The sequence below is a fragment of the Bos javanicus genome, chromosome 3 (genome assembly GCF_032452875.1).
Source record: "Bos javanicus breed banteng chromosome 3, ARS-OSU_banteng_1.0, whole genome shotgun sequence".
Lineage (NCBI taxonomy): Eukaryota > Metazoa > Chordata > Mammalia > Artiodactyla > Bovidae > Bos > Bos javanicus.
Genome location: NC_083870.1, coordinates 49978580 through 49988815, shown reverse-complemented (window position 1 = coordinate 49988815; position 10236 = coordinate 49978580). Strand labels below are relative to the sequence as shown.

Here is a 10236-nt window from a genome sequence, read left to right as displayed (position 1 = left end):
TTCACATCCCCAGCCCTCTCGCTCTGCCAGGGCCAGCGAAGACTTATTCCCTCCATGAGGCTTCTCCATCCACCCAGGCCTCAGAGATGCCCACTTCCTTTAGGGTGAAGAACTTGTTTTTGGATCTGTCCGTTAACCACATGCTACTTTACGATACTCTTAATATTACCGACTTCACTATTAATTTTTCATATGCTACCGCTTTGTCTCCACAATTAAGATTATAAGCTCCTTGAGTGCCAAGTGTCTCCTTTAAACTTTGTGATATTTCTCTTAACCCCTCGTGCAGTGCTTTGCACACTGAAGGGGTTCAGTAGATATCTGTTGGTTTCTATATGATTATATTCATACCAGGTTAATACCAGCACTCTCAGCACAAATGTCAAAGAGCTAAGTTAATCTTCAGTGCTTATCACCTCCCACTCAGGGCTTTCTTCTTCCTACCTATGAGCTGAATACTTTCTACCCTTTCCACACAATATCCCCAGCTCAGGCCTAGTCATGCTATACTTGGGCTAATAGTCTGTTGTTGTAGTTGTGTGTCTCCAGAGCCAAGTTTCCTGGATTTATATCCTATTTCTGCTACTTTCTAGCTGTGATCTGAGCAAGCTACTTAACCACTTGGGGCCCCATTCATCTATAAAATGAGGATAATAGTACTATCATTCATCAACTATTTATTGAGGGCCTACTGTATGCTAAGCATTGTTCTAGGTGCTGAGCATGAAACAAATTCTCACCATCAGAAAGCTAACATTCTAGTGAAGAGACACAGACAAGTAATCGAAGTAAACATAGCGTGTCAGAAAGTGATACGGGCTGTGGAAGGGAGTAAAATGCGGCGCTGTGAGGCGCTGGTTTTAAATGACATGGTGACCCTGAAAACAGATCCGCAGGACACTGTAGTGATGAAATGAACAGACGAACGGAAAGACTTAGCATTTGGCACACAGTAAGTACTGAACAATTGTTGTTGTTCAGCTGCTAAGTCTTGTCTGATGCTTTGTGACCCCATGAAATGCAGCACGCCTGGCTTCCCTGTTATTATACTATCTCCCAGAGTTTGCTCAGACTCATGTCCAATGAGTTGACTCTTAGCATCAGGTGGCCAAAGTATTGGAGCTTCAGCATCAGTCCTTCCAATGAATATTCAGGGTTGATTTCCTTTAGGATCGACTGGTTTGATCTCCTTACTGTCCAAGGGACTCTCAAGAGTCTTCTCCAGCACCACAATTCAGAAGCATCAATTCTTCAGCGCTCGGACTTCTTTAAGGTCCGACTCTCACATCCATACATGACTACTGGAAAAACCATAGCTTTCAGCTGGAATGTAAACTAGACTCCAAAAGGCAGAGATTCTGGCTTGTTCACTCTGTTTTTAGTAGATGGTGAACACGTGTTTGTTGAATGAACAAATGAACCCTGGGCCTCACCCCAGGCCCCTCCCAGGCAGCCTGGCTAACTCTGCCCCTTGCCTCTTTCCTACAGACACCTGGCCTGCCTTCCTGTTTCCCGCCCTGCTGAACGTTTAGGACTCCCAAAGAACAAAACAGTAGGGACAGAAATGACTTCCTTCCACCTTTGCCCTCAGAACTCCTAGTGCTGGTCCATAAAGTGACATGTGGCAGCTGTGCTCGAAGGTTGGGGTCAGAAGCAGGGCGCCCCATGGCTGGCTGTGGGCAGGGCCTGACTGCCTCAACAAAGGGGCCCGTCCTTTCCTCCGATCCATCAGATCCATCCCAGAGGGTTGGGCTGGGCTGGCCTCTCAGATGACTCTGGGTGTAGAGACACACTGACCGTGCAGCTTTCCCTCCCATCGGGGCTCCCTCGCTCTGGCCCAGGCACTTAGAGACACCATGCCCCTCCTCTTTGTGTTCCTGCATCCGCCTGGCGGCCTCCTCCTCCTTTCTTTGTGGCCCTCTCTCCCTCTGGCTCCCTTTGCTGGCTTTATTCCTCCCAGGCTTCCTGTCACACTAAGCTCTTTGTCCTCTCTCCCCATTCCTCAGATGACATTCTTTCGTGCCCTCTTTAAGTCCAGAGCTGCCTGGCAGGGCCTCTCCTCCTCCTCATTCCTTCTGTCTCATCAAAAAAGGCACTTAATCTGATTGAAAGTTTCCTTCTGGGCACTGGGTTCTGCATGCCCCGGTGGCCTGAGCGGCAGCCTTCTCCCCGGGAGGGCTCTGCCGTCCTGAGGAAGGGTCTGTGAGAGACAGAGCTTTGTCAGGCTTGGCTGCAAGCAGCATGCCTGGCTTTTGTTCCAGGCCATCCCCTTCCTCAGCTCTCAAGCCGTCCATCAAAGCTCAGAAGCACAGACCGAGAATCCTCAGCGGGTCAGTCAGCTCTGGGGTGAATTCCCTGGGTGACGTTAAGTGGACGAAATTCTCTCAACATCCAGGGTCAAGTTAGGGAGCCAGTACACAGGAAACCCCACTCAATAACACCAGAGAAAATCACTGAGTGCCACACCTATGTCCCCAAGTCAACCTCAGAGCCAGTCTCATTTCCAGGGCTGTAGCTGGTGACTGCCCTGGGTATACATCAGCTTGCAGAGCACCCACCCTGGGCAGCCCAGCCTTCAGAACTCAGCCTGCCCCACCCTGCTTTGCTCTTAGGAGCTAAGCAGCAGCCTTCATTGGCAGGTTTACCCTCCTCCTTGGTAGAGAAAAGCAACCAAGGCATTTAAAAATTAAGGTCTCTTCAGAGAGAGAACCAGAGGTCACGCTGGTAGGAGACAGCAAGGAAAGGAAACAAGGGCATATCCCCTGCCTTTAACCATGCTCTGCCTGTTTCTTCCAGCAGGGATTCAAGCTGCCCCTTCTCTCTAGCTCCTGAGCTCAGCTTCCCTGCACGTCCAGGGCCAATGCTTTGGAGCTCATCCTGCTGACTCTTTGCCCCATTTCTGCACTGGCAGCTCCACTCACCTGACCCCTAAATCTGTGCCTGCTTGGGGATCTGGCTGAGATGCTGTTCCTGCTCTTGTCTGCCTGCCTGCCAGCTCTCCTCTGCTTCCCCTGCCACAGCTCCAGCCCAGTGGAACTGTGTCTGGTTTCTGTCTGGACTCCTTTTTCAAAGCTTTCAGATAGAATGAGAGGAAAATTCTCTCTTCAACTTTTAACACATAGAAGGAGCTTGGTAAATATGAGTTGAAGTTGGTAAAGAATGGAAGGATGGAAGGAAGGAAGGGAGGGATGGAGGAAGAGAGAGAAAGAAGGAGACAATGGAGAATCCTGCTCACTGGACCACCCTACCTTCTTAAGGACTCCAGATTCAGAGATTCTGAAAGCTCTTAAACAAAGTATCAGGGTAGGCGAGGGCAGGAGGGGAGAGGCAGAGCGGAAGGGACGCCCTGGCCTGTGCTCCTGGGAGAACACAGACCGAGGGCTGGGGGCCCATAGCTTCCCCATGTCTGCGGCACTGATCACTGGCCGAGTCTCCCCAGGCCCAGGGAATGTCAGAGCCCTGCCGCATGTCTTCGCCCCTACAGTTTCTTCTACCTGGGCTGCTCTTTCCTTTCCTCTTCATCTTTCTCATTCCTCTTCCCTCCTGTGAGGACTTCCCACCCATCCCTCCCCCATGCCTGCAGCCAGGGATTCTTTCCACTCTGCCAGCCTTCCTGGAGCAGTACCTGATGGAGGGTGTTTGTTTGTATCTCTCTCCCTTTTATGGTTTCCTTCATGCAGTACTCATTCATGTGAAATTTATGTTTTTTTATTTAGTAAAAAAAAAATGTATTTATTTGGATAAGCTGGGTCTTAATTGTGGCACATGGGATCTTTAGTTGTGGCATGCAGGAGCCAGTTCCCTGACCAGGAATCAAACCCCAGCCCCCCTGGATTAGAAGCATGGTGTCCCAGGCACTGGACCACAAGGGAAGGCCCCATGTGTCATTTACTGAGGGCCTACTGTCTGCCAGCAGTGATTGAGAGAGACCCGGCTCCTCAGTGCCACCAGGGAGGGCGCGGTGCAGCGAGGGAGAAGACTTCAGCAATACAAGATGCTGAATGCTTTGAAAAGGAAAGTCAGGGTGCTGTGAGTGAATATAAGAGAGGGTGTACTTTAGTCTGGGGTTAGGAGCAGGACAGTCAGGGAAGGTCTCCCAAAAGATGGAACATTTAAACTGAGAAACCTGAATAATGAGGAAGGCATGGCCAGGGAGAGAGAGGTGTGTGTGTGTGTGGCAGGGACAATGTCCCATTTCAGGCTGAGCTTGCGCAAATGCAAAATCGGCACAGGGAAAGAGACAGTAATTCCAGCGAGAGGATCCCAAGCACAGCTTGTAGCTGGTGGAGGGAGACAGGCTGCATGGTCAGGTGGGACAAGACGCTGGAGCACCAGCAAGGCCAGGTTCAGGGCCATTCCAGAAAGGGGGGGCCTGTGACTTGTTTGTTTTTGTATTCCTGGGGCCCCTGGGAATCACAGGTGCTCAAGAAGTGTTTATTGAACAAATAAAGACTGAAAACACTTTAACTAGAGAAACAGAATTTAGCAGGACATGGGGATCTGACCAACGAAACAAAACCACCCCAGAGGCCACGACTAGGGCCATTTCAACCTTCAGCTGGCAGCCGGGAAGCGCTGCAACCATCCGACTGGCACAAGGACAGGTTTGTAATCAGGCCTGGTTTGTACGGCTTGATTTGAGCTGGTGAAACAGCAAAACAAGAGTGCCGTTCATCCAAAGCAGGTCTATCTGGAGCCCGTGGGAGGGACTGGTGACATCTTCCAGGCCGGGACTTCACACGGTGGGGGAGCCTGGCAGATACAGACCCTGCCAGGGGCTGAGTTTATGCCATTCAGGGACAGGGAGTCTCCGCTTCCCCCCACAGTCTTGTGGACTCTGGAGAGCCTGCACGTTCAGAGTGAGGGGGGACTCCAGCGATCATCTGGTCAGTTCCTAGTTTTACAGACACTGACACCAGACAAATTGAGTGCCTCACCCTAAGTCAGTGGCAGGAGGAAGCTAGATCTCAGGGCTCCTGATTCTATGTCCAGTCCTCTTGTAAGAACACCTAAGGGAAGAAAGGAGGAAGAGAGAGAAGGAAAGTAGGAGAGGAGTGGGGAGGAAACTTGATTAGGGCTGTCTCATGGGAACTGAAGCAAAACACAGGTCTCCACAGTGAAGGGCAACTCAAAGTTGTGTGCCTTGTAACATACTCATAAACCTGAGTTCAGGTGCCACGCTGAAAGGCAGAGTGAGAACCCAGTGTCTGCCTTTCTCAGCTGAAGGCTCAGCCTTTAGGAGGAAAGTTCCAATCCAAGATGTCACTGGGACCACAAATCCTTCTCCTTTCAGCTAACCAGTAGCTAGGAGCTGGGATCTGGAACGAAGCAGCCCAAAGTTTGGCTGAGCCCTTGAACTTGCGTAATCTCCCTATACCTTTTCTTTCTTTCTAGCAATAAAACTCCCGGGTTTTAGCTGGCACATGACTGGCTGGAATAAAGATTACATTCCCCAGCTCCTGGTGGCTAAGAGTTGCCTCTGTGACTAGGTTCTGATCAGTGGCAGAGGGATGAGGTGCAGCCTCAAGAAGTCAATTACAAGCAGTGGTTCTCTAGCTGGATAGATTTTGCTTCCCTGGGGACACTGGGCAATGTCAGGGGACATTTTTTCTGTCACACTTGAGAAGAAGGAAGTTACACTGGCATCTGGTGGTAGATGCCAGGGATGCTGCTAAGCAGGACAGGCCCTATGACAATCTGACCCCAAATGCCAATAGTACCAAGACTGAGAAACCCTGCCTTAAGGGAGACAGTGCTCATTTTGCTTCTCTCTCCAAATTACTGACTGTAGTGTGGATGTAAAGGCTGGAATCTAAGCTGCCATCTCTGTCCATGAGGTGGAAGCTACATGTTGAGGATGATGAAGTAACAAGATTGAAGAAATCTGGATCCTTGATCATCCCGAAATTGCTGTACCTGCTAAGGATGCCTCACTTCCACACTTTGTTACTTAATACAGAATGAAGTTTAACTCCATTATTTTGGGCTTTCCATCACTTCCAGCTGAACTTCACTGATAAACATTCCTTCCTCCTGCTCCGTTTCCACTCCCCTCAACTTCAGTGCACCTCTGTACACTCACCCCTCGCCCCTAGTCTCCCCCTGCCTTGCACTCCTTTGTTGCTCCCAGCTTTCACCTCCCGGTTGACTCCAGAGCTATATTCACCCATCCTCTACCTTGCTCTACTTTGACTTCGGATACTGGCTCAAAGATCCATCTTTTTGCAGCTCGGAGTCTATCAAGTCCTGCTCCTTCCAGATTCCCAGTCAATCCAGCCAGTCCTGTGAGCAAGCGCATATCATTTGGGTTCTAAACACTCCTCTGTAACCTAGTTTGCAACATGGTACCACGTTCTTCCAGACTGGGTGCTATCTCTAATGACCAGTACAGTGTGCGTGCCACCAGCAGAGTGGAGGCCTGACCAATGGGAATGGTCCCCTCACTTGGGGCACTACCCTTTGGTATGGTGGTCAGATACCCATAGTTATATTACATCTGAAGAATTCATCCATCTATTCATCTATGCATCCGTACATCGGTTCATTCGACACTTGCATGAGTTGTGTTTAAGGCTGTAGCACAGAATCTGCTATGACGATACCCTGGAGATCTTTCTATTTATCATTATTGTTTACCACAGGCTAAAAAATGCCAAATCATTGGCCACCAAGGAGGATCAGCCAGAGAAGCAGACAGAAAGGACTGGCCCCTCTCTATTTCTTGATGCTTCCCCATTGCTAGTGTTTAAAAACTTGGTATTAATTAGCCATTTCCTTTCAAATGGGAATTCGTTTGTATAATGGTGGGGTCACATTTATACAGCCATATTGTCAGGGATCCAAAAGTAAACCCTTTGTATTCAAGGGCAGATATTCCAGGAAAAGGAGGGAAATTTCGGCCAGCATATTTGATAATGCTTGAGCCCGACATCTTGAAGATATAACAAAATGCATAGAGTGCATTCTTTCAAGGGGAAAGTGGACAAGGACCAGAGAATAGTAAAACAAGGAGCATCCCAGTCGATCTCCATGTTCATCAGATGAACTGGGATAAATTCTGAGTCTAGTACCAAATTTCTGAGTCATAACTGTCTGGATCCCTGATCAGATGTAAGGCCTGATGTGAGGAGAGAAGCTTCCGACTTAAAGTAATTTGGAGTGAGAACAAAAGTGAATCACCTCAAGAATCTTCCTTCTCAGAATATTTGGGGATTTTGGTTGCCATATCAAGAGGAGGAAGGAGGGAAATTGGTTGCCATATCAAGAGGAGGAAGAAACTAACATTAAAGATGCGGCGTGGGGCTTCCCTGGCGGCTCACCCTTCCCCCTCCCACACTGTACTGGAGCTGATCCATGTGACCAATAGAACACAGAAGTGATGGTGTGGGACTTCTGTGGCTAGGTCACAAAGGCATGTGGCTTCCACCTCTCTCTTAGATCACTCAGTCTGGGGGAGGCAGCCCTGTTGAGAGAGGGCTGAGGCAAGGAACTAAGCCCTCCTGCCAACAGGCCTGTGAGTGAGTGGAGTCATCTTGGGAGCAGACCCTCTGGCCCCATTCAAACCTTCAGGTACTCACAGCCCCAAGCAACCTCGAGAGAGACCCTCAGTGTAAGCCACTCAGCTAAATGGCTCCCTGACCCACAGAAACTGAGATAATTTTATTGTTTTGAGTTGCTAAGGTCTGAAATAAGTGGTTAATGCAGCCCTAGATAACTGCTGAGCTTCCCTGGTGGCTCAGGGGTAAATTTGCCTGCCAATGCAGGAGACTCGGGTTCAATCCCTGAGTCAGAAAGATGCCCCTAGAGGAGGAGGAAATGGCAGCCCACTTCATCACTCCTGTCTGGGGAATCCCATGAGGACTGAGGAGCCTGGAGGGCTACAGTCCATGGGGTTGCAACACAACTTAGCAACTAAGCCAACAAAGGTAACTATTACTCCGTTACTGTTAGTCAGTGTGTGTCCGCAGCTCAGTTATCTGCACGACAATCCTGTGAAATAGAAATAACTTTCTTAAAAAAACAAAACAAAAAAGAAATAACTTTCTCCACTTCAGAGGTGTGAAAATGGGTTCAGAGAGCCTAAGTAATTTCCCAAGGTCATACATCTGCCCTCAAATCCTTCTAAACCATGTGCTGCCCCACACAGTCATGCCTCTCTGAGACTTTCTCCTCCTCCTCTGATTGACTTACAAAGATGAGCCTAATTGCTCTGACAGTGGTCTCAGGTTTAAGGCTGAAATTATATGATTGTTATGTATGATTGTTTTCAAACTACCTGCGAAAATCGTATTCTTACAGACTTTGTGAAGCAGCTTCAAGGACTTGGCAGAGATGAGGTGAAGCAAACAGCATTCTAAAGTAATGGCAAAGAAACAACTAAAAAAATGGACAGTGTTTCTAGTTGAAATCAGAAAGCTGATGACAAATAAGACCTCTGCTGGGACAAAGGATTGTTGGTATCATTTGTGGAGCTAAGACACGTATACACCATGGGAAAATAGCTGAAGCCATCAAAGCATGGACACCGCTGGCTGGAGGATCTTATCAGTCACCTTGGCAGCCCAGGTGTGGTCCCACCTACCTGTGCCCTGAGTCTATCTCAGAAGGAGGAAGACAGCCAGGAGTGATTCTTCTGCCAGTTCTGGAATGGACTTGACCTAGGTTCTGTTGGACATAACTAGCAATTGAACTTTTCTTCCCCAGTTCCCCACGCAGTGGGAAGTAAAAGGGCATAGTTTTCTCTGAGGTCATTTTTTGAGTCAATAAATCAGATTGATTCAGAGCTTTTCGATGGAATTTTGATATCTGCTTATTAAGGACTTAACCCTGATAACAGAAGCCAAGTGGATTAATAAGAGTTCGCTACCTAAGCCCTAAGCCAGTGCTTCTCAAACTTTAATGCAAATGAATCACCTGGGACATCTATTGAAATACAGATTTGGCTTCAACAGGGCTAGGGTAGGGCTCCCAGGTGAAGCTGATGCTCCTGGGCCATGGTCAGCAATTTAGCAGGAAGAGCAGAAAGCAATCATTCTCAAACTTGGGTGCTTATGAGAATCACCTGGGAAGTTAAAAAGCTATAGATGCCAGGGTCCTACCCCCAGAAAGTCTGCTTTAATTGGTCTCATGTGCATCCTGGGCATTAGGATTCTAGTGTGTGGCAGAATTTGAAATGGCAACCCACTCCAGTATTCTTGTCTGGAGAATCCCATGGACGGAGGAGCCTGGTAAGCTACAGTCCACAGGATCACAAAGAGTCAGACACGACTGAGCAACTTTACCTCACTTCTAACAAGCCCATTTCCAGTTGTTTGCTGGTTCCCTCCTGATCCTTTTCCTGGGAGAAGCAGCTACAGTTCAGGGTAACTGGTAGCCGGGGGCAGGAGCCTGATCCATCTTGCTGCTCTCTCTGTGGCTCCCCTTCTCATCCGGGGATAGGGGCAATGACTGAGTCAAAAGAAGGATGGAGCACATTCATGTATTCACAGAGAACTCAGTGTAGTGCCTGGCACAATGCATTATGACTTCATGATTACTCTCAATTGCTAGAGACTTAAGACTAGTTAAGTTTTAATAGATGGTTATCCTTTGTGGGCCAGGAGTGGAGAAATGCCTTTGTTCAATAACTTGGAAGAAAGAGAAATGGATCTGAAGGGGATGGGATTCAACACCCACTCCCACAAACTGTGAGACTGAAGGCAGAATTAGGACACTGAAGATCAAGTTCTACTCCCAAGATCATTCAGGCAACATTTCCGGTGCTAAGTAAGCCTTGGGGAGAACTGCCTAAATCAGAAAGCAAGGATTTCTAGAGCTTCTGGTTTAAAAAGAAGACAAGCTAAGGAATTCCGTGGTGGTCCACTGGTTAGGGCTTCAAGCTTTCACTGCTGTGGGCCCAGGTTTGATCTCTGGTCGGGCAACTAAGATCCCACAAGCTGTGCGACATGGGTGATCTAGCGACAAGAAAGTGTGGTTCCTTCCCCTCAAAATGCTGACAGTCTCAGAGAGGATATAGAAATAAGATAGAAAACTATACGACTCCCACCTCCAACCTAGAAGAGGAGCCCATCCCTACCAGCAGACTTGTCTGAAGAAGGTGGTCTGGGACAGTTTGTGGAGGAGGTAACCCTGGCTCGTCAATTTCAGGCCCTATAGCCTTGCCTTCAAAGGGCTTCAGGATCTTTGTCTCCTGACAAGTCAAACTTACTTCCGGTATCCATCCATGCTCTCCTGTCT

At 48.5% G+C, this 10236-nt stretch overlaps 1 long non-coding RNA gene across 1 annotated transcript; it reads left to right on the top strand.

Annotated features, from left to right (window-relative positions):
- The first annotated feature begins 7396 nt into the window (after positions 1–7396).
- LOC133244265 (uncharacterized) lies at positions 7397–8785 on the top strand. The gene is made up of 2 exons (XR_009735349.1): positions 7397–7569; positions 8299–8785. It is a non-coding gene; the product is annotated as an uncharacterized LOC133244265 (long non-coding RNA).
- Positions 8786–10236: the final 1451 nt, after the last annotated feature.